We start from the raw sequence: 24,863 nt of genomic DNA, 5'->3' as shown, positions 1-24,863 counted from the left end.
TGAATGCTTAAATGGCATTGCCTTCCATGACAACCCAATTTCACCGTTTCTTTGTGCTCTAACGTACAGATAATGGAGGCCTTGATACTTTAATAGCTTTGCATTCACCGCAGGTGGGTGTTCCTCTGCTAACATGATGACATGCTAATGCATGTAGCTCTCAACTGGTTTCAGCGCCTTATTATTGAAAAGCAGTGAATGATAATTATAATGCATGTACTTATACAGCACATTTTCTTACAAGAAATTGCCACCCAACGTTCCTTCACAATAAAAATGAATACAGTTTTTTTTTTTTTTAAATAAATAAATAAATAAGGGATATAAACTTTAGATGATCAATTAAGACATAAAAATAACGCTAAGGCTTATAAAGCTAAGGCTATTTCTGAACAACCCATGGGACGTTTCGTCACAGAATATAATATAGTTTTAATAATATAATTTTAAACCAACCCTTCCCTACGCCCTCACCTACCAACCTCACCTTTAATCTACATTTAAACCAGTGCTGATGTACAAGACCGATCATTGGCTAATTGGGCTGGGCTATTTGGTGGGAACGAAAGCCTACATACACACCAGCCATCCAGGAATGGCTTTTTACATCCACTTCTGTTGAGCGACTCTTCAGATTACAAAGCAGAGGATATCCATCAATGGGTAGCAATGCATGTGGCACAGGTGCATTAATTCCATGTGGGCAATTGATTTACCGAAATCACGAGATTACTAAAAATGTACCACGTAGCAGCTGAAACTTCCTTACTGTGTGTTGTTAGTCGCTCTCTGACCTCTGAGTAACATTTGCTCGCTATAATGAATGGGATGAACAGAGCATGGTATAAATTTTTCTCATTTAATCACACTTTTATTGATATTTTTTTTACCTTTATGAGCCCGGAGAAGTCAACCCAAACATTTTTTATTTTTTAAAATTTCCCCATGAAGGTGAAACACATTTTCGAGAGGCCGTTTTTTTTTTTTTTAACACTGCTGTGCTGTTGCCCTCGGACGGCCATTAGCATGGCCTGCTAATGGGCTATGAATGTTCATCTGACCTGATGATTTATGGCTAATCTGATCTAAGGGCATTTGGGCCCCGATGCATTTCCAGCAAGCTTTTGGAAATGTACAGTGTGTACAAAGTTAAATTAGGCATGAAACGCATTTTCCCAGGCATGTTTTCACATGGTGTACATTTATGCTGTTTTATTCAATGAATGAGAGTATACAAAAGATCGATTTCAGTAATAAATTGCATTTGTGGTTTCGTTCCCACCCCTCCCCCCCCCCCCCCCCCCCCCCCCCCCGCCCGCCCAACACACACACACACACACACACACACACACATACACACACACTCCCAAGCCTTCCTGTGTACGTGAGATGTTGCTGTAAGGTCTGAAACACTGGACTCCCTGGTCTTTGTTCTTGTTTTTGTTTTGTGGTTTTTACGGTCAAGTTTTCCAGGGTGTCGGTAGCGAAAGGCGCAGTGTAAAATGATGTGAGCAGTATGGCTGGCCGTCCTGTCACACACACAGGATTCGGCTGCACAGACGCGACCCTTCTCCCCGCTGCCGGTCAACGCCCGCAGTCTCCCGCCATCCCGCTCCTGAGATGATTTCATCCGACGTTGTTTCTTCGCCGCGGTATGTAAGCGTTGTGATGTTGTCTGCGCTGACAGATCGGGTGACCTTTTTTCTGGCCAGATTGTTTGCTTCCCTGCGCATTCCAGCCCAGCGGCCATCTTGTGAAGTCCCCTCTTGATTGTACGCCCGCAAGAAGGTAGAGCGACTACATATTTTTTTTTAAAAGAGGACAGGCATGGGTGAGTTCTGGGCTATTTGTTTATATACGGCCTATGGAATGAGCAAAACCTAACCGGACATTTTTAGGAATTTAGAAATCCTGCCTTGGAGGGAAATTTTCGGGTCCCAAAAACAAAACAAAAAAAAAGAAAGAAACTTCCAGGAAAGCGAGCAGGACGCCCGGTCAGCCCACGTGTGAAGGCCTTTGATTGGGCTATCGGCGGTCCGTTGGGGGCGTTTCGTCTGGGTAATGGCGGACCGCCGGAGAACGGCACGTCCCGTCCCGGTGAGTCAGCCTGACGCTCGCCGGGAGCATTCGGGTGAACGCCGCCTGACTCTTAACGCCGCGAGCGCGGAACGTGCTCCCCCCCCCCCCCCCCCCCCACCCCCCCCTCCACCGGGGAGACCGCCGAAATATGAGGACACGTTCCTGGGAAATGTACTTTTTTCCGCTGATAATTTGCGACTCGGTGCAGGAAGAGGCCATTACAGCAGCAATTTATACCTCCTAATTACCGCGTATAGTAATCTGCTACATGTAGAAAAACAGGGATATTGTGTTTATGCCCATTAAGGTGTAGGTGCAGGGTCGCACAGGGCCACCAGATTACTCCTGAAGAGTTCATTTCCGAAGTCTTTTACCGGCCTTTTATTACACTATCATTTTCCCAGACGTAATATATGTTTTTTTTTTTTGGTTTAAAATAATGCAACACTGACGTAATTATATTAGGATAATATTGTGGTAAATGGAAAGCCAAAATGGGCTTACTGGTCTGTTCTTTTTGTTATGTATTGTTACGTTCTTATCAAAATGTGACCTCATTTTGCTCTTCATAATGATAATGTGTTTTTTAATAAATTTTTGTATGCAAGAAGGATTTGGTTTGATGTTTTTTTTTTTTTTTCTGAGCCGGGCATATGGAAAGGCATATCACCAAATTTTACGTCAACAGGTAAAATTGTTTTCAGATCTAACCAGACCATAAACCTTCTGACTAAAGAGAAAGTCACTCAAAATATGGTTAATATATTGTTATATCAATAGTAAACAAATAAAAAAAAACTTTAATGAATTGTTAAGCATTGCCCTTTAAAACAAAACAAACTCATCTACATGAATTAAATGACAAAAGCCATTTTATTGCTTCCTGGCTGTTGCCACAGTTCCAATTAATATTATTACAAAGGTTATGCATGAGGCAACAATTTCAGTCGGATGCTTCACGAGAAGTTGATATGTACTGTAAGGGTTTTCCACCAGTCAAACAAGGAGGTTTAAAATGGCCACCACACCCTTTGAGTGCATCTTAGCAAAGGGCACTAATGCAGGAGGAAAGGAGGTTCAGGCTTCAGTGGAGCATGCTGTTCACCGGAAGCCATTGCGTCTCAAAGGAGCCCTTGTGTTGACTTGTGTTTTATTGCTTGTTTTCATTTGGAGGGTGGTGTCAGTAGGGGGACATTGTGTGTGTGAACTGGGGGTGGGGGGAGAGGGGAGGGTATAGGTGGTAGGTGTCAGTGTGATTACAAACTTGGGGGGGTGGGGGTGGGGGTGGGGGAGAGATTGCTGACCGAGGGGGAGTTGAACTCCCCATGGCTCCCCCTGATTTTCTGAATGAACCGTGAGTAAAACGTGATTGTTGAAACAAATCAGAGTTGAACAAAATGATCTGGCGCTTCCCCTGAGGCTGCCCCCCCATCCCCCATCCCCCATCCCCTTCAGCTACACTGCTGAGTGCATGATACACCCCAAAACTGTCTCAAGCTTAAAACAAATCACCATTTGAACGTAGCATAACATTGTTTTTACAGCAGCATTAAAAAATTTTACTTTTGGTCTTTGACCAATACTGCCTTGAGTCACTGGCATTCATCATGTTACTAATTTTCAAAATTATGCAATAATAAATTCAGACGGAACAAAAAACCCCAGATGTTACCCAGGGGTAAAGTATTTTATTTTGTGCTAATGACAAGGAAAATGTTTTAGTTTTTTTTTTTTTTTTTCCCCAATTTCCTCTCAACAATGACGCATCTGTTGCAACAGATCTCCGAGCAGAAGGTTCCTTTCCACCCACTTTGGCTGTTCATGTCCTAAAGACAAAAACATTTTCACGTCTTTATTGAATCTCCGTCGCTAATTTCGAGGCCGCGTTCACCTAAGAGTTGTCACGGCTCGTTGCCTTCTCAGGCGGCTTCGCTGTGATTTCCCGAAAGTCTGCCATTTTGCATTTCCACGCCCCGTCGACTTTCATACACTCATCCATCACATCTGTCACTTCACGGAGACGGTTTTTTTTTCCCCCGTTTGTTTTTAGCTTCCGTTAATTTAATCACTCACGTTTTTTTTGGGCCTTCTGTCATTCCCCGGGTGATTGTTTTTATTTTATTTTTTTTTTGGTGACGTAGCTTGCCGTACGGCGCGAGCCGCTGTGGGTTTTACGGGTCAGCGTGCTGTTGTGGAAAACGTCAGTTGGTGCGCGCCGCGCCCCGTCGAGGGGTCGCGCGGCGGTCTGAGGTTAGCCTTCCTCTTAGCGGTAATGAGGCGTCCTGCGCTACCGTTCCACCCTGACCCGCCATGTCTCCTCCATTAAGCGCCGACCACACTGACGGCCGCTCTCTTGCCAAACTCTCTCTCCCTTTCTCTCGCTCTCCCTTTCTCTCTCTTTCTCTCCGTCGCTCACACACTCTCTATTTCTCTCTCGCTCTCCCTCCCCTGTTTTGCTCTCTCGTCCTCTTGTCGAAGGCTGGAAATGAAAAATGCCTTCCATTTCAAGAGAGAGGGAGAGAGAGATAGAGAGAGAGAGAGGAGGAGAGAGAGAGATGGAGAGAGAGGGAGAGAGTGAGGGGGAGAGAGAGAAAGGGAAAGACTGAGAGAGTGAGAAGAGAGAAAGAGAGAGAGAGGGGGGAGAGAGGGAGGGAGGGAGAGAGAGGGGAGGGAGGGAGGCAGAGAGAGAGTGATCAGTTATTTATTTATATTGTTTTATTTATTATTTAAAGATAATGGGCGAGGCAACCGGAGGCCGCTGGGGGCTCTTAATGGGGAGAGAAGTGCATAACAAGCCGCGTAACGTGCTAACGCTAACCGCTGAGCCGGCAGACACGATAGCGATGTGCGCCGGCGTGTCTCCATCTCTGTCTCTTAAAACACCAGCCGTTAATTACGTTTTATCCTTTGTTCTGTTTCACCCTTCGTCTTCTTCTTCTTCTTTCTTTTTTTTTTTTTTTCACCCCCACCCTCTCTTTAACATTTGACTTCACAGAGTCTGGCTGCAGCCGAATGAGAAGAGAAGACATGCCGCCACTTCTCTCCCCCCCGCCGGTTTCCGAATCCGTTTCTCTCCCTCCTCCGAATTGTTTTACGATTCAAGGCGGCCGACTGCAACCGTGGAAACCGGGGGCGTCCACATAATGAGAGCGCGGACGTCTGACTGACACGGACACGAGCCTCTTAAGCCTCTGTGTGCGCTCTAAGGTTTTCGACTGCAAAGATATTGCACCACGCGTGTGTGTGTGTGTGTGTGTGTGTGTGTGGGCAAGACTGACTGCCGAATCCCAGCCGGTGTGAGGGCACAGGCGTGACTCCGCCGCATCACCCCCCACACCATGGCATACCCCCCATTTTGTTCCCACCTGCGTGTTCGACAGTAACCGAACGAAACACTGGTTTAAAATCGGACCTGTGAGATTAGACGAAATAGGTTCTCCTTTTTAAAAAAAAAAAAAACCTCAGTTTGTTTTTGTTTTTGTTTTTTTCGGGGGGGGGGGGGGGGGAGGCATTGTTTTGAAGCCCTGAAATTTCTCTGTGCTGCAGGTGCAGCATGTCTTCCTCGCTGGCAGGCTCGGCAAGAGTCTAGAGACCCTGATCTCTTTATTATCTCTGGCGGTTACTGACATCACCAGAAAAGCCAGGTCAGGGGACTTGTTTATGAAAACACGACCTTATGAATAGGTCTCAAGGTCAAATACCTATTTTTTTATTTATTTTTGGATGGATATAACCAGTGTGGATATTGCTGCTACTTATACCTACAGCGAAATTTAAGAGTCTGAAGTCAATAGCCGAATGAAAGATATATGTCTGGATCTAAAAGGGCTGGCTACAGTTTCAAAATTCAATTCCATCACGTTGCACTGCAATGCTGAGTGGGTCACGAGGAGACTGAGCACCGCAATTAATTCAGTCTTTATAAAAGCAGCATTTTTTAAAGACTGCACTTAATATTTTATCATGGTAAAATATTTAATGCAGTATCACAGAACTCTGTGTGGGTGTGTGCGTGTGTGTGTGTGTGTGTGTGTCTGTGAGTGTTTATGCCTTCAATACATTAGAAATTCCATAAAAATCTGTGTAGAGGTTATTTATTTTAAGTGGCATCCTGTTAAGTGTATGCTGGAATATATGGATTCAATTTCCTATAGGAAAGTGGCCGTTCTTCCCCCAATTTCTCATTTATATGCTCTTCTAATCACCATTGTCTTTCCTCATAGTATCCTAAAAAGTCTGAAATTGCCTCGCGCTGTGTTCTTGTGATAGGGTTTCCGGCCGCAAATCGAGGTTTCCTTTAATGCGAAAGCGCAACGAAATGCGTGTGCGATCCGCCTGACAAGGGGGGGGGGGGGGGGCTTTGTTGGAAAACAAAAAAGATGGGACAGGGGACGGGACTGATTTAAAAGGAGAGGGCGCAAAGCAGACGGTCCCACCCACTGCCCGCTGTCTCGCTACACCCCGGTAGCCCCAGCAGGGTGCTCATTTGACGTCTTTTTGGATTAGCGGGAATCCTGACTGCGCCCGTCTCTCTGCGCTCCCGCGGTAATTTCGTCCTTTTTGCATCTTATTAAATTAATAGGGGGGGGGGGGGGGGGGGGGATAAATTAATAACCCACCACTACCAACCAATTCTGGGAATCAATCCTGGCCTTTTCTACACAAGGACAGGGAGTTTATTGGATGGCCAAGGAGACCTGCTTTGATATCTTTTAGAATAAGATTTACCCAAGTACCATGAAAGACAGTTTAGGGTTTACCGATACCTTTCATCTAACTGATAAGGTCTCTGGTTAGAGGGAAAGTGGCACAGTCCTGATGTTCTCAGCAAACTGACAAATAATTTAGCAGAAGATAGTGATCACCCTAATTCATTATTTATATTCAATTCTCTATCAGTCTGCTCTTGTCACTTTTTCTGTAGTGTTTTACAAGAGAGAAAAAAAAAAGTCAGATTCAATGACTGACAGAATATCAAATATCAGCCCACACAGAAATGAGGAATTACACACGCTTTGATTGATGGCAGGTTTCCCATAAAAGCGAAAAGCCCCTGGCAGACAAAAGTGGTTTGAAATGAGTAACTGGCAAGCGAATAGGCCTTTAGAATTTAATTATGCCTTTAATCAGCTTTGTTTCCGAGTAATTATCACTTTGTGCTTATCATATACTTCAGGACTAGAAGTTCTCCATCTAGTGTGTGTACGCACACACACGCACATATACACACACTCACAGACGCATACACACATGCACACAAGCACACACACACACATATACACACACTCACAGACGCATACACACATGCCTACAAGCACACACACACACACATATACACACGCTCACAGACGCATACACACATGCCTACAAGCACACACACACACACACATACACACACTCACAGACGCATACACACATGCACACAAGCACACACGCACACATGCGCACATTCATTCATGCTTTGGATCATTAGCATAATGGAACCAAATTTCGAGCCGTCGCTTCCCAGTAGCATATTCCAAGCTTTTTATTAAAGTAAAAAAAGTTTGAGCCATTGCCCTTTGTTTTCTTCTTTTTCCTCTTGGTTTTCCTGCGTTTTTCGCGCAGCTTTCCGAGGTCAATTTTTTTGTCCTGTAAACATTGCGACAACGTCGTTAACCTTTGACTCTGTGATTATGGCTACTACGATGAAAAATGGCAGGGTCAACTTCTCGTGAAATCTTTCACAGCAGTCACCTTTCCTGTGGAGGTCAGCACCCCTGACATTTGCAAATATCTTGTTACAATATGTGTGTGCTGATTATCTGGCCAGACTTCTCAGAACATGGGCATGAGCATCCACAAATTAAATGTGAGCACTAGCCTTGCAGGTCTGCTGCCTTGTTTATTTTTTTACATTTTTTGGTCATTGTGTTGAGAAGCATCTTGGATTTTTTGACATGTGAACCATGTGATTACAAATTTAAAATAATGGTATAGACAGGACAGAACGAGACAATGTTGAAACTATGGGGTATCTCAGTCTAGAAGAAATATCATCTCGATAAATAACTTGCAACCTGAATCTAGTAATTAGTAAACATTAGAAGAGCATATAAATGCAAGTGACTTTTAAGCAAGAAGGAATTCCTGGAAAATCCACTTTGGTATTCTACCTACAGTATCTACTGTACTGTTCAGTTGTAATTTTTGTAAGAGAGGGAACAAAGGTTGAATACAGTTTTCAGGAGCCAAATTTGAGAGTGAAATATTGCCATGGGGTAATTTTCTTTCCTGATATAGAATGTGCAGACATACAGCCATAGTTATATATAGATAGCACAGCTAATGTGATAAAAACGTAATGACTGGAAATCTAAACTTAACGACGAGACGGTCTTGCCACTCTGTGCCCAGCTTTTTTTCCCCCTCGTTTTACTAGGTCAATATTCACTCCCAGAGATACGCAGGCACAAACAGAATAAATCTACCGTGCAAGAAGCAGCAGTGGCATGTCATTATGAGAAATATTTCATCCGTTTTGCGATTCTGGACAGTTTTTTTGTTTCGCTTTGAACATTTTGTTTGTTTGCCTGCATGATGTCTGTCAAGCTATTAAATTGGAACTACGGTTAGAACAAATCAATAGAAAGTAATGTACAGAAGACCAATGAAAGTCAGATCAAGCCTGATTTTGAGGCTATATTGCCTTTGCAATATGTCAGCATATCTCTCCGTCATTAAGGTCACAAAATGGTGATTATTGTTTCAGTTTAAATATTTTTTCTCTTACAGTGCCCCTGTGATCCTTACACAGCGAGACTACATTGACTTGGTGCTCCAGTAGCCTATGAGGTGCCTTTAAATGGAATATTTGGTTGGGGTGACCAACTACAAGTCCACATGCATATAAATAATGAGTAATAAAGTCCTTTTTTAATTTAAACTGGAGGTCCCCAAACTATGGTCCTGTGAGCAATATCTGTCAACAAACATAGCTTACGGCATAAACATAGATGGCTATCTAGGTTAATTAGCTATATGTCAGTGAGTAAAAAGCATGCTCATAAAGCTGAAGGTTCCAGAGAATAATTTGATCTTCTGACCTAGGAAGATGTTTCAAATGTTTCAAAAATGCTCTTGAAAGAGACCTCTGTTTCAATGCAATATATGCTTCAATATCAAAAAGAACCCATTGCTTTTATTCTTTGTATGATACTACCAGGCTGAAGTATTATTATACTTTCAATGCATTTAAAGAACAAACTGCATTGCACCATGTTGAGAGATGGAAATATTTTTGCATTGTGAACTTGGACTCCTTTGGATTTCTTTGTTGTCCTAGCTTTTCTGTATGCCAAATGTTTTTTCCCCCCCAAAAGAAAATAGATCAAATAAAAAACACCATGAAATAGTGAAGTACGGAAAGCCGCGTGTGTCTGTTTTTAAATTTGCTTTCATGTTCAGAGGGCGAAGAAAGAGGCAGAGACTAAAAGGGATGTCTGTGTGTAACTAATGTACCCCTCAGTCTTCCTGTCTTTTGAAAAGATCAGTTCAGGACTCAGATGGCCGCAGTGATATTTCAAAAAGGTTACTTCCCATCTTTCCCAGCTTGCTTTGCGTTTGTTCTCGGGGGGGGGGGGGGGGGGGGGGGGGCTTATCAGAAACGTTTGACTTCCAGCGATAACAAATGTACAGACTAATAGCCGGGCAGGGTGCCATTTGAAATTACGTGCGGTGGAAAAATAAAACCTCCTGTGCTTTCGCAACGAGCCTGAGCAGAATCTCTGGTCTGACTGGGCCAGGTTATGAGGCATAATTGGATTTAGCTACCGTGGTTACTGTTGGCATGTACAGTAATATAATTGCGCTTTCATTCGTAATTGGTTAATGTGTTCAGAGAAATGGTGTATTTAGGTACTTTTTGTGAGGCGAAGGGATTGCGTGTGGAGCGTGCCGCTGAGATGGCATCTCTGTGCGGCACCACAAACACATCCAGGAAGAGAAGGCCCACTGCGGCTCTGGGGCGGGGGGCTGTGAAATCACCAGGGGGTGAGGGGGGGGAAGGTGGGGGCATACAAAATTCTGAACTAAGCTGACAGAGTACAAGGTGGGGGGTGCCTTTTGGTTCTTTGCAATTAAAATTTTGGTCAGGGGTAACCAGCCCTTGGCTGTGTCTCAGTTACTCTGTATTGTTTGTACAACAATATTATTATTTTTTTTTTTTTTTTGATTCACCATATACTCAACTACGGCCCTCAGGAAACAAGCCCTGGACTTTCACACCACACTCCCGACCCCTCCTCTGTCACTGGCTGTGCTCCAATAATCATCTCAGCCTGCAGTGTGTGACATGGCCGCCACTCCATTTCTCACACTACACCCCAGCCTGTTTTTAAACAATTATTGTGCCCCCGGTCCCAGTCTTCCTTCCTCTCTCTCCCCAGGTGCGCCCCCCCCCCCCCCTTCCCCTGCCCAGGGGGTACCAGGAGCTGTCAGCCGGTATCCAGCCGGGCCGGCTTGATTTCTTATTACACCTCCCGCCCCATCCTGGGCTTGTGACGCGGACGGGCCTGGAGGAACACCGCAGTTCCCGCCGTCCGTGCGCCAACGCTCCCCTGTGAGCCCCATCCTGTTGTTCTCGCCCCTCCCCAGTGCGCCGCGGTGTTGTGTATCGTCTGCCTGCAGACCCTTCCCGCTGTACGCACAGCGAAAGTTCAGCTTTTAAAAAAATCATCGTCGTCGTCTTATGGCGCCCCCTACTGGACTCCGGTAGCGGTGCGTTAGCGCTGAACGTTTCGCCGCATGCTCCCTGCCTGTGTCTTCATCTGGCTTCCCTGCCTTTCACACCTTCTCTCCTGTTTTTAACCTCAGGTTGGGCCCCTGGGGTCCACCCACACCTGTACAGGGATTGCTGTAGATTAAGCCTGTGCACCCCTCCAACGCATGCACATGCAGGCCTGAGATTACTTTATCTCCCCTTAAACCCATGTCCTTTTCGCTGTTGATCTGAGGTCAAAGGCAGCTAATGACATAGATTACGTTCAAATCTGTAACTATGGAGATAACTGCTGTTGTTGGAGATTTACTGTGCTGTAGGTGTTCACTCCAAGCCTAACAAAGCACACCTCATTCAACAGCTAGAGATCTTGTTGAGCTGCTCATTAGTAGAACCCGGTGTGCCAAATTGGGGTTGAAATGAAAACCTACGGGATGGTAGGTTTGGGCTGCCCTGCTGAAAAAATGGTAAGTTTTACTGCATTAGCTTGAGTAGGAAATGCCTGCCACAATCGTTTCATCACCACGTGCAGTTATACCCAGTCTATGCTGTTGGCTGGCTATTCTTACCAATGGCAACTTCATTTATTATTATTAGTAAGCCTGATTTCACTGGACAGAAACCTGAGATCCACGCTGCTCCTTTCTTGTCCGCCTTATTGCCGTCTATGATGATTTCCATAATTCCTCATTTTAAAAGGTCACCAGAAACCGTGGTGATGCATGCATAATGTGTGACCCCTTGTGCACTTTATTTGTATCGTACTGTAATTTTTATCTAATGCCATGTATGGGCAAATATAATCTACATTTTATGCAACTGGCCCTTAGTGTATATAAATTATTATTATTAGTAGTAGTAGCAGCAGCAGCAGCAGTAGTAGCAGCAGCAGCAGCAGCAGCAGCAGCAGCAGCAGCAGCAGCAGCAGCAGCAGCAGTAGCAGCAGCATTAGTAGTAGAAGACAACAGATAATAATGTGCACACAATTACAGGAAACAACCCAAAGTCAGGTTTGGTAAGCAGAATAAGGATTGGCACATTGGTTAAGCTTGGCAATGCAAAGCCATTTTTTGCACGACCTTTCAGCGTACAGATCATGTGCTTCAAATTTTCCCCATACCCAACCCCCTTAAAGAGGGGTGTGTTTTGAATTATGTAAAATATATATATATATATATATATATATATATATATATATATAAATGTAGATGGTAGTTGGTGCAGGAAATACAGCAAAGGTGGTGCATGTCTGAAAAAAAAAAGTATGATTAAATTTCAGTCTTCACTAATAGGTCCACTAACATGGAGATCAAAGACAAAGGCAAATCTAACAAAGGTAGGTGAAGGCTGAATCTGCTTTGAACTTTCAGCACCACCTGTACCCCTCCCTCTATAAGACCCCCCCACCCCAAAAACAAAAAAAAAAAGGTTTCCTGCTCCCTGGACTTCTGAGGCCCAAGAATGACTGCATTTGTTGTAGGGGCATCCAGGGGGCCACGGAAAACACCTTGATCACGGCCGGGTCTGCGGAATCAAAGAAAACACCGAAACAAAGCACCAGTCTCTCAAGATCACTGAATTGGCGGCTTCCTTCTCATCTAAATTTTTTCCTGTGGGGAAAGAATCTTACCTGTGCTGTACTGTAATGAATGAATCATGAACACATAATTGTTTCCAAAGTGGAGAGAGAGAGAGCTTTCTTTTTTTTAAAAAAACAACACCAATCACCTTATAACTGCATTTGCAATACGTCCAGCGCATGTCTTAATTAAGATTAACTTTCTCAATCTCTCGTGGGTTGTGCTGTGAAACAAGTCGCTGAGATCCGCACCTCATTCTGCCTTATGTTCAATACTTAAACATCCCTTTCATGCCCTTCCTTTGGACATCATAAGAACCGTTTCTCCTTTCTTTGTCATTTATTTTCCTAATTGGCCATTCTGAAGGCAAACCGTTGAGTCGTTTGTGAAATAATATGATTATGTCTTCCCTCCAACTTATTTGCCACTAAATGGATTACAGGATCAGCACTGAATGAAACTAAATATGAAATGGACATTTTGGAGGCATGGTCATTCACTGCACAAATAGTGGCAGCAAAACGTTTTTGTTTTTTTTTATTTTAATGCAAAATGCAAATGCAAATGCAAAAAAAATATAGTTAGATAAAAGCAAAGGCTATGATCTGTTCATGGCATCCTCTATATAGTGTATAGTGATTGTTTGTTGCATTGCTCATATTATGCAGAAATAGGTCAAGTCATTCTGGGTAGAGTAGGGGGGAAAATGTGGGCTGGTTGTAATGGCTGTGGGGGCCAGGATTTTTTAATGTATCAACAACATATTTTGAGACCTGTGTGGTTGCATTTTACAACAAATACATTTAAAAACATCACCTTTCTTTCACTTGCACGTATTATTATTATTATTATTATTATTATTATTATTATTATTATTATGCTGGATGAAGTAAAGAGGAGACATTTTTACCTGGTGCATAAAGAACACTGTTGGGAAATCGCAGGATCCCCTCAAACTCTATGGCACTGGCTGAGACTCCTCATTACTTGGGGAGTAACTAGTCAGCATTTCAATTGAAAACACAAGCTGTCAGCAGTCTCTCTCACACATACACACACACACACACACACACCAGCACACGCGTGCACACACACACACACAATTTAAATTGCTCAGAGAGAGCCGGGCCTAGCCTTGCTGGCCTGTCAATTAGTGAGCGTTTCCTTTTCCTGTGGAGCTCAGCCACGCTCTCTCTCTCTCCCTCCTCTCTCTCTCCATCTCTCGCTCTCCATCTCTCACTCTCTCTCTCTCTCTGTCTCTCTCTCTCCCCCCTCCTCTCTCTCCCCTCTCTCTCTCTCTCGTTTGCTCTCTCTCCCCCCCTCCTCTCTCTCTCTCTCTCTCTCTCTCTCCACGCGGGTGGCTCATTACACAGTTTACCAAGCAGCCTCCCGGGAGATCCTCCCGTGTGCCCCGTAGCTGGGAGACCATGCGGCGGAGGGGGGGCGGGGTGGTGGGGGGGCAAGGGGGGCGAGGGGGGCGAGGGGGGGGGGGGGGCGCACTTCAGCCGCCGGCCTAGTGAGCCAGAGCCATCTACACGGTCTCGCCCCTCCATCTGTTCTTCAGTGGCGGGGGGGAGAGGGGGACAAGAAGGGGGGGGGGGTTATCCTGGCGCTGGTGGTCCCAGTGGTAAATAGCTACCTAACCTCTGGGCAGGCGGCCTGCAGGTAGGGATCTGCTCCAGCAGCAATCGACAGCCACTGCGTCCCCTCGCACCCAAGGAGTCAAGAACAGCCCCTTTGGTTCTTGGCGGGGCACAGAAGATCCTTCCCCCAGCCTCCCCACCCAAGCTCCCTTTCCTCCTCACCCCCTCCAACCCCCCCACCACCCACCACCCGCCCACCCCGATGATTACAGGCACTGCAGCTCCTCCATCTGGGCCCCGCGCCGCCGCCGCCGCGCTGAAAGCGCTAGCTCGCGGCTAGCGGCGGTATTGCCCACCGATTGCGTGCCACGCCAACGCCTCGCGCGTGATTGTGCTTCTGGTGGCGTTTTTTTGAACAGACGCGCATAATGCATGACACTGCATGCGGCTTCGCCGCGTGTGTGGCGTGCTTCTCCGCAGGCACGCAACGGCAAGGGGCGTCACGTGCGATATTTACTTTAGCGTTACCACGATTTATTTACCCCCTCCCCCCATGTTGCAACAAGGGCAGCAAACTAGCAGCGAAAATGGACTCTGTAAATTCCACTGAATGGCATTGTGCACTCAAGATGATGTACCCTTAAGTCAAACAACCCAGTCATAACCAAAAAGGCATCCCCCCCCCAGCCCCAATCGCGCCCCGGATGAGATATGTGTAGGTAAACCACTTTTGGCACTATTGGAATTGCCGGGTGCAGAAATCCATTTAAATGCATTTAATAAAGTACGTGGACAAATTTCAGTCGGATAATGTTGTAGCGTTTTACCCCTTGGTCTACCCTACAGTATCCAGCCACATTGCTATGCATTGCTTTGCATTGCATGCATTAAGATGACTGATTCGATTAACATTACAGCACGTTCTTCTTATAAACATGTCGTTTTCCCATTTACCGCTGTATTTATGTAACTATAAATATTTATGTAAATCTCATAAATGCCTTTTAGCTCCTTTAATCTACTGCATTGCGTTGGTTGGATGCCTCAACTCACTTAGGTATTTGTAATGGTCATTATTATGGATATGGATATATTTATGAACAAGCAGTTTAAATTCGCCATGAAATGATGGCCATTGATATTCCTGAATACATTGGGGCCCAGTGTGTCTCAGTTGGGCCGTGTGCAAAAGACATGCGTGGACTTCCTGTTCGGAAGAGATGCTCAGTCTTGCATCATATTGTGTTGTTTTTTAACTTACATTTTCGCGGACAGCCTTTCAAACGTTGCTTTGGCATGTTTAATTCAATCCGTAAATTGCATTTCGGTCACGCCTTTTGGAACCGAGAGACAAAAATTGGTCTCCCAGTCACTCCAAAAATGAAAGCTTCTTGGCTTCACAGTGACAACAAGCACAAGCTTAGTGGAACGCATTATGACACATAATTTTGCAAAAGATAAGACATGCAGGCTTTCAGTGTGCCTGATGTATTTCCACGTAGGAGGTATATTCCAAATTAAGTGCCCATATTATTCAATATTCTGTTTGACAGGGGAATATTCCATGTTTGATACCAGTCGCTCTGGGTATGGGTAACGGTTATAGGAATAAGGTGTGTCCACGGCTTATGTTATTGTTGGAATATTTGAATAGCCCGGTTAACACTGGAATGTTTGTATTCATGTAAGCGCCTTCAGCCGTACTGTTGGGACAGTGGCGGGACAGAGGTGACTTGTGGGGGCCAAAATGGCTATTCAAAATTCTATAAATAATGCACAGGATTTATTTAAAATTCATTGCAGGTGATCCAACATCTGCTTCGGTGTGCTGCGGTGTTTCCGTGTGTGATTTTGGAGGTGTTGAAACTAATGGTTTATTGTGTAAAGCAGTCATTCAGAAAATGCCCCTCTGAAACAGCTGAATTAACTGTAAGTATTGGAACAGCTGCTCCCTGATATGTGAATAGACTGACTGAACGGTGAGTTTCACAGAAAATTGAAAATCAAAATGTGTAATTTTTTTCGTAATTGTCTAAAAGAGGGGATACGTCCGTGGTGGGTTTGGCAAGCTGTCTGCCGACCTGAAGACAATTCACTTTGAAACTCTGGGATTTCTGTTCTCCTCCATCTCCATCTCGTCTTCTCTCTCGCTCGACGCACGCGTAAGGAATGGCGAAGGGTCTCTGCCACCCTCAGACACTCGATGGGCGACATCGTCGCGGCCGTTTTTGGCGGTGATCTTTCGGTAACGCGCGGCCTCGGGCCCTCGCCATCGCGGCGTCGCCATTTTCCCCGTCGCGGTTTAAAGGCGTAAGCGGCCCGGCGCTCGCGTAAAGAAAAAAAAGAATTTTAAAAACCCACACAATCCCGTTTCCGAGTCGCGCCGTCTTTTCTTTTTTTTTTTTTTGCGACGGGGTCCATTGCCCTCACCGGCTGTGCGCCGCGTGCGAGATAACCGCTGGGGGTGGGTGGGGGGGGATGGAGGGGGGCGGGGGGGGCTCCACTTGCGCGAGGTTCGCGGTGCGAGGCGGCTTTATCTCCCTCCGAAGCCCGCTTAGTTTCGCCGGCGCGCCCGTGATCTCTCGACCGCCGCGCGCTCAGCCCCGAGCCAACGCCGTTCCGGCCGCGAGCGCCGCACCTCCTCTGTCTCTCCGCCTCGTTTTGCTTTTTTTTTTTGTTAATCGGAGTTCTGCTGGCTCCCTCTTATCGCCTGTCTCCATGTAGCAGTCCCGACCGTGACAATAAACAGTCTGCCCCCCCCCGCCCCCCCCCCCCCGTCCTCCCCTCCAACCCCCCACCCCCCCCCCCCCCCAGGCTTAGTTTGTGTCAGGTATCTGGTATGCAGCGGAGAGGCAAATCCCATATTTAAAAAAAAAAAAAAAGAAAACACCAGCGTCTAGCTCCCAGGGTTCCGTGCGAAAGGCTCGGGGGGGGGGGGGGTCAGGGCCTTCCGGTTACTGTTTCCGAGGCCGTTCTGCTATAAGCTTCCCGTGAAAGTTTTCTTTACTTATTCATTTATTTTTGCACATTTTTTCGTTTCATTCACTGAATATTTCCTGGGCGCGAAAACGCCATTTCCTAACATGGACTTAACCGCAATCCAAAACGTTCGGGTATGGCCCTCGCTTGACTGAGCGCTCTCCTGGAGGTGCAGGTCGTGGGACGTGGGCTCGCCTTCGATCTATCACTGAACGTTCTGTCATTCTCTGCGTTCAGCCGGAAAGCGTCTGATTGATAGCTGTGAGTTATCATCTGTCCCGCTGACATTTGCCATTAATTGTATGCAGTTTTTTTTCAAAGGTGCGGGGGTCTCATGCATATCCACATGTATCTTTCAACAAGATTGACGGGCTTTTTTTAATAAAAAATGAAGATGATCGTATGACTAAGGCCCATTTATTTATTTATTTCAATGGAAAAATACAAAACGCCCCCCCCCCCCCAATCCTACCCTCACCCCCCACCACGGAAAGAAACAATATTATTGCCTAATTGGCATTGAAGTTCCAGTGCAACTCAGTAATGGATTTTCTAAAGGACAGAAAATGGTGGCTGCAGCTACCTGTCTTTTCATGGCAAACGGCAGAACATGTTTCTTGTTTCTTTGCCTGTCATTTGCAAGATGGGTTCTCTTGAATGTTTTCTTAAATGAAAAACAGAAGCTCTTGATTTCTGAATGGGTTCCAGGCAGGCTATATCTGACAGTCTGTTCATGTACTCAGAGAGTTTTAAAAAAACAATGAAAGGCAAGATTATATATTTCCCTTCATTTAGCAAAGGAAAGAACAAATGCATCAGTTCTTCTGTTAGTTTTGCCTAACTGGTGACACCTTTCTAAGCAGTCTGAACTGAAAACAGTTATCACACCCACACAAATGTATGTTACTGTTACCTAACTCTCCACTATACCTTAGACTTAGACTAGACTGTGTGCACCAGAAAAATAAATAATGAATACATTTTATTTTTTTGACTAAAAGGGATGAATAATTGAATCTGAGCTCAAACAATGATTTGCGCTTCTTCTGAATCTCTGACACCATCTAGAGGCGTCGCTGGGTACTGAAACATTTTTTAAATCACTCGCCTCATTGGTTTGTGAACAGGATTTTAACGCGTTCTTAGGGGTTGCAGCCCGGCCCAGGATTGGTGGAGACTGCGCACCAGCACGCCCCGGTTTCCTCCAATGAAACGGCGGGGTGTAGCTGGCAGTGCCCGCCCCGCGGAACGGCACTGCCCAGGGCCGCCGCCAGGTTTGGCAGCTGCGGAGCCTCCAGATGGTCTCCCGAATAATCAGAGAGACAGAGAGAGAGAGAGAGAGAGCGCTCATCGCCCGCCCCGCCCCGCCCCTCCCCTCCCCTCCCGGCCCGGTCCACCCCGTCCGCACTGACAATGCGAGAAGCCGCGTGCGAGGTTTCTGCAGCCCTGGCCCGGTCCGTCCCGTCAGCCCTGACAATGCGAGAAGCCGCGCGTGAAGTTTCTGCAGCCCTGTCCACAGGGCCGCGCGATTATCCCCGTGAGGCCCGGGGAGGCCGCGCAGATTGATTTCTCCCCCCCCCCCTGTCGTACCCGCTCACACCTTCGCCCCCATCTCCTCCCGCCATTCCTGGCCTCTGACACCCTGACAGTCAGCCTCTCAGCTCCAGGAGTGGCCGTCAGTGCCTCAGTCCCCATATGCACTCACACGTGTCCTTTTCCTGCCTGAAAATTATCCTCCTGTATGGTTCTGGCTTTTTTTTTTTTTTTCTTTGGGGGGGGGGGTAGGTGGGTGGGGAGGAGGAAGGTGTTTTATTTATCTGTGAGTTTTGAACTTCTTTTTCACCCCACCCAGGGGCAGCTGACATCCCATCGTCGCCAGAGTTGGAAAAAAATGTCACCAAGCTGATTCCTGTCCACCCAAAACAAAACAAAACAAAACAAAACAAAACAAACAGTCCTTTGTTGTGTTTTCCAACCTTGTATTGTGCAGCTTTGAGCTTCTTTGATTCCGTTTATTTTGGCGGTCACAACCGTTCGGCAGGATAGCAGGAGCAGGAGCGGGGCGGGGGAATTTTTTCCCGGTAAAAGGAGGCCTCTCCGCGTCGTCGACTTACAAGTCCGGTTGCGCCCGGGACCATCCTTCGGCTGCGCTTTACTCTATTCCTTTTCCTTTCACACGCGCGCGCACCGCGGCTGAAAAGACCACCGTACTTCCAACACGCCGTACGCTCCAGCAAACATCAATACGTCGTCTCCAAATCCCAGTGTAAATCTTCCGAGGAAGGGGGAGGCGGCAGAAAGGAGGAAATTGCATCGGGGGGGAAAAAAAAAAACACGTCCTCCGGGGCGGTCGGCGCCGGCCTCCGACGCCGCCGTCGGCTCTCTGTTTGTAGCGCGCGCGCTCACAGTGCTAATGAAGCCCTTCAGAGGAGAAACCGTCGTCCCTCAGCAAGAAAGGCCTCAAAACCCGCAATATAATGTAATCCTCCACAGGCAGAGTTAATGAAAGGAAGGGCTGGACGTCACGCCACCGTAAATATATTCTTTTTCCTTTTTTTCTTTTTTTTTTTTGTGTTTTCACCCTGCCTCTCGCCTTTCCTGCAGTTTGCAGCTTTGAATAACTAAATGCTCCGAAAAAAAAAAGAGCCCTCTGAAGTCATTAGCATGCGAGCGCGGTGCTAAATGAAATGAAAAATGACAGGCCAATTAAGTTATTGCTGCGGGATCATTGCTGGATGATCTCCCGTAAAGTTTAAATATTGCATCAGGATTTTCTCGCCTCCCTTCCTGGCTCCGCTTCCCCTTTTTTTTTTTTTTTTTTTTGGCAAACACGGGAAAAGCCCGTCCCGTCCGCAAAGGCCCAATCCGTGCCGTTGCGTGCATCGTGTCACAGTCTCGGGTTTCCCCGCGTCGAACGCGCTCGGGCTGCCCAAAATGAGCCGCCGCTTGCGTTGCATTAAAGCCTCGTGAAATCAAAATGGCTGCTCCTCATGGACATTCCGCGCTCTTTTTCAAACAGGAGGGAAGGAGCGGCGATGCCCTTTTGGCTGCAAGGCACGTTTTTCGCAAATTGGAGAAGTATATTCTTTTTTTCCGAATGAGCTCAGCCGGGCTTGAGGAACAGACTTATCCAAAGACATACTGACACTAGCAATATCCGCCAAACTGCTATGGAGGAAGAAAAAAAAACAAACCACATGGGGTGTAGGACGGAAGGTTGAGAACCATCAACGGGCGAGGCAAAATGACAGACCGAACCGCAGGGCACTTTGGGCGGATTTCTTTTGCCTAAGTGGAGACGATAATGGCGCTCTTCGCCATTCGTTTCGGGGTTTTAGCTCCCCTTTGAAAGTGATACGGTCTCCTCCCTGGTCATTACGGGCTGACCACTGAAGCTTTTTTTTTTTTTTTTTTTTCGCTTGGGGCCATTTGTGGATCTCTGTGGGCTCAAAGTGCTATGAAAACAATCCAGGTGTCAGGCTTATAAATGATTGCATATCGATTATTGACTCTGCATGACAACACAGCCAAAAGTGAACCCGCTCACCTCAATAAAGGAATGTTTGTCCTTTTATTTGTGTGTGTGTGTGTGTGTGAGAGAGAGAGAGAGAGAGAGAGAGAATGAGTGAGTGTGTATGTGTGTCACTGTGTGTCAATATATATGCAGTGTTTGACTTTGTGTACGTGTGCTTGTGTATTCATGAGTGAGTAGAGAGGAATATATTTTTCTAATGCATACAATCTCTTCGGTGAAATGCGATTGTTTACAGAGGCTACATACACCACCTCACGGGTAATCCACTAAATTACAATCCAAAATCCACGCCGTTCCCCCTGCACCAAGCCTACATCTCTAAACATCCACTGGCGATGGTTTATTCAGCAGATCGTTAGAATATAGCCTACAGAAAGCACGACAGATATTTCCAACTCGATGCGTTGTTAACGTCGTGTTGAAGTCCAAGAGGATGCCCTCAGGACAGCCCCCCCCCCCCCCACCCACCCACCAGCAGATGAATTCAGTTAACAATGAGTAAGGTCACAGGGGGGTGGGGAGGGGGGGGGGGTGGCAGCTTTCACTGACGCATGGTAATCAGATGCCGACGCTGACAGACGGGCAGAATTAAAATTACAAGCGTTTTTTTTGCTGGTGAATGATTCATGCTTCGCCGATAGATTACGGAGGAACAGGAGAAGAAAATAGCGCAAAATGTTTTCGTTCGGAAAATTTACGGCGTTTAAAAAGGCGGCCTTCTGGGAACCGGTTTTCTGAGCAATTTCTCACCGGCAAAGGAGGATTCTGGTTGAAATTTGCGTCCGGGTCGGGGCCGCAGGTGTTTACGGGACCTTACTCGCCTTCCGTCTGCACGTGACAAAGGGCGCACAGGTGGAGGCGTTCATACGCACGTTCAAATGTTTACACGTAATCCTTGATCCTCAGCAGTGGATCTCCATTTTGTATCGCTGAATTGTGTGTCACGTGATTCGTCAATTCAGCCTCCGTTGGTAAATGGTAAATGGACTGCATTTATATAGCGCTTTTATCCAAAGCGCTTTACAATTGATGCCTCTCATTCGCCAGAGCAGTTAGGGGTTAGGGGTTAGGGGTTAGGTGTCTTGCTCAAGGACACTTCGACATGCCCAGGGCGAGATTTGAACCGGCAACCCTCCGACTGCCAGACAATCGGTCTTACCTCCTGAGCTACGTCGCCCCCCGTTGCTATCGCCGCGCCTCCGGTGATGTCCCGCGGTACGCGGGGACGAGACGTCTCCGACGCGGAGCTCTTGGTGCGCGTCGGCAGGTTCTGTTGGGAGGAGGGCGGGTTTTACTGACTCCGCAGCCGTGACAGGTGCGCCGTGTCTGGAAATTGCCATTCCGTGAAATGAGTGTGACAGCCTGCACGCTTGTGCTCTGCATGTAAACAGTGCGTTCCCCCCCCCGGTTGAAAGTGTTGTCATAAAAAGTTGGATTAGTCTCAAAATGTACTGTATGTGCCACCAGGCTACGCACAGATTTCAGAGACAGAATACTAATGGTCATACGTTTAAAAGGACCAACTCTAACACTAAAATGAAGACAGGGAGCACAGAAGAACTTGTAACTGAATAAGTTGCACCATTCTCTTCAAACCTGACTATAGTTTCCAGAATCCAGTCCACTAAGGGTGAGGTGGAAAAGGTTTGGCTTCAACAGCCATGAAACATGTATTTATGCCCTAACTGTTCCAGAGTTAGTCAGTGAGTGAGTGAGTGAGTGACTGAGTGACTACTCTGGCCTGGGTGCTGCTCTGTCCAAGTATTTTATGTGTACTTTACATGTACCTTTTCTCCATATATGTAGTTTTTTGTTTTGATTATATTTGTGGTTTAGCACATCAGGGGTTTCGTTTTTTTGCATACATATTTGGGTTTGCTTGTTATGTCGATATAGTCGTTCCCCAGTAATTATAACACAGGTGGATTTTGGGATGTAACAAGTGGAACTTCCTGTGATGCTGTTGCTACAGGAAAATGGATATTTAGAGGTGAAAAGAAGGGTGTACGGCCTTGTTTGGTGTTTTGTTCCAGCAACAAATCTGCAGCAAGCATGTATTTTTCCCCTCTTATCATAATCACTGTGGTTTCTGCATTAAAACTATAACCCGCTCTTGATTAATATTTAATTTTTCTATTCCCCGCCACTCCCGGACTTGATGTACGATTGTACTAAATCTCTCGCTGAGTGAAAGTCAGCCGCGTGTCCAAAAATAAGTCCTTCACTCTGTGCAGTTAGCCCAGAATTCCTTGCAGATTCATCTTGAGAAGTAGCCAAGGACGAGCAGACATCTCTCCCTGCCCCGGACAATAATTTATCCATTACTGCCGAAGGAACCCTGAAATCAGGTTGCAGTTCATGCGATAATAAGGATAGCCCGTCTCGCCACAGACTCCTCTGATCTGCTGAATTCTAATGGCAATGTAACGGCCTTAACATCTGCTTTTTAATTGCTGTACTTTTAAAATTAATTTAGTGGCATTTAAAATGTGCCAACAGTAGTCTCCTTCTGCAGGGCCCTTTAAAAAAAAAAGGGGGGGGGGGGGGTGTCTGGTTTGAGTTCTATTCCAAATTTCCACTTTCACACACACAAAAAAAAAAGAAAAGAAAATGGCTGCCTTGTGGGGCGCGACGGCAAATATTGACCGCGGTCACTCTGTGCCGCGCACACGACCCACTGAACCGTGTCTCCAACCGTGTTTGAGCGCAGGAGAGAGAGAGAGCAGCCCATTGGCTTAACTTGGAAACCAGCAATAGCTGTAATCTCCGTGTGCGGTACATCAGTTACGTCAACTCGTTTGTGACGAGTCAAAGTGGTACTGTGTTAACTTGCATTGTCCCTACCGAATAAACTAGAAGAAGAAGAAGAAGAAGAAGAAGAAGAAGAAGAAGAAGAAGAAGAAGAAGAAGAAGAAGAAGAAGAAGAAGAAGAAGAAGAAGAAGAAGAAGAAGAAGAAGAAGAAGAAGAAGAAGAAGAAGAAGAAGAAGAAGAAGAAGAAGAAGAAGAAGAAGAAGAAGAAGAAGAAGAAGAAGAAGAGGAAGTGCCGAACGCCACTTTCCGCACAGCCGCGCATCTTCGACGACGGGCTCGGGAGAGGCACCGCGCGGGAAATGCGCTTGTCGCCAGGCCGCGCCTTTTCGGGCAGTTCTGCCCCTTAACTCGTCCCCGCGGAGTTAATGTAGCTTTTCTACAATCTTACGCCTCCAGTCGGGAGCGCGAGCGCTTCCCTTTATCGGCCGTGCGGCGAGGGGGGCGGGACGGGCGGACAGCCCGGTCCTCGGCCGAACCGGCCATTCCCAAATCCTCCCTAAATCCAGCCAGGGGAGAGAGATGGGACCGGCGAGCAGGAACGCGTTTTTGTTTTTTTTTGCACCGGCGGCTGCGTCGAGGTACCGACGATGCCGCGTTCAGTGGAACTGACGGGTGTTCATCGGGAGAGCTGCTAAACGCCTGTGTAAATGGACTGCATTTATATAGCGCTTTTATCCAAAGCGCTTTACAATTGATGCCTCTCATTCGCCAGGGCAGTTAGGGGTTAGGTGTCTTGCTCGACGCGCCCAGGGAGGGGATCGAACCGGCAACCCTCCGACCGCCAGACAACCGCCCTTACCTCCTGAGCTACGTCGCCCCAGTGTGACAAACAACCCGGGGAGGTCTGCGTGAATGCAGCACGCCACACGCCACTCGATGGGGTCGCCTTTTTCTCCGGCTGCACTTGGAGCCCGGGCCTCCGTGCTTCTGCTCGCGCATCGAAACGCCTCGTAGCATCGCCTCCTGGAAAACGTCAGCGCCAGGCCGGGGGCTAAAACGACCGCCATCTTCCTGAAGACCGAAGACTTTCCAAAATTCAATAATCCCCTTGATGGAGAAACAAGGCAGACACAAAAACGGAGCATGCGGCAGAGGATGAGTGGCACAAAGCATTATGAACATAGGAATGGGCGACCATAGTTGCCTTCGGAGGGAACCAAGGACTTTCAGGGCTGTTTGTGAAGCAGGTACTGTAGATTAGATACTTCTAGCCTCAGGATATCTGATATTCCTCTGTTGGTACCACTGCTAAAGGCCCAGCTGATGGCCAACTTGTAGACGTTTGGTAAATGGTGTCATTTCAGCAAATTTTTTATTTTATTTAGTACATTTTAATTATTATTATTATCTTTTTAGGGAATGCGAGGGTTGGTTGTTGGGGTGTCTCACGTGAACGGGTGGGGCGTTTAGGCAAGCCGTAATGAAAACAGTAGACTGAGATGTTTTTGACTCTTTGAGTGGAACAAAATCAACAAAAAGTCCGCAACAGTGCTCGTTCTCCCCCTGAGGATCGAGGCGGAGGCGGAGGAGGAGGATC

Source organism: Anguilla anguilla, chromosome 10 (assembly GCF_013347855.1).
Source record: "Anguilla anguilla isolate fAngAng1 chromosome 10, fAngAng1.pri, whole genome shotgun sequence".
NCBI classification, from domain to species: Eukaryota; Metazoa; Chordata; class Actinopteri; order Anguilliformes; family Anguillidae; genus Anguilla; species Anguilla anguilla.
The sequence above is the reverse complement of the archived record's forward strand: the minus strand, read 5'-3'. Positions refer to the sequence as shown.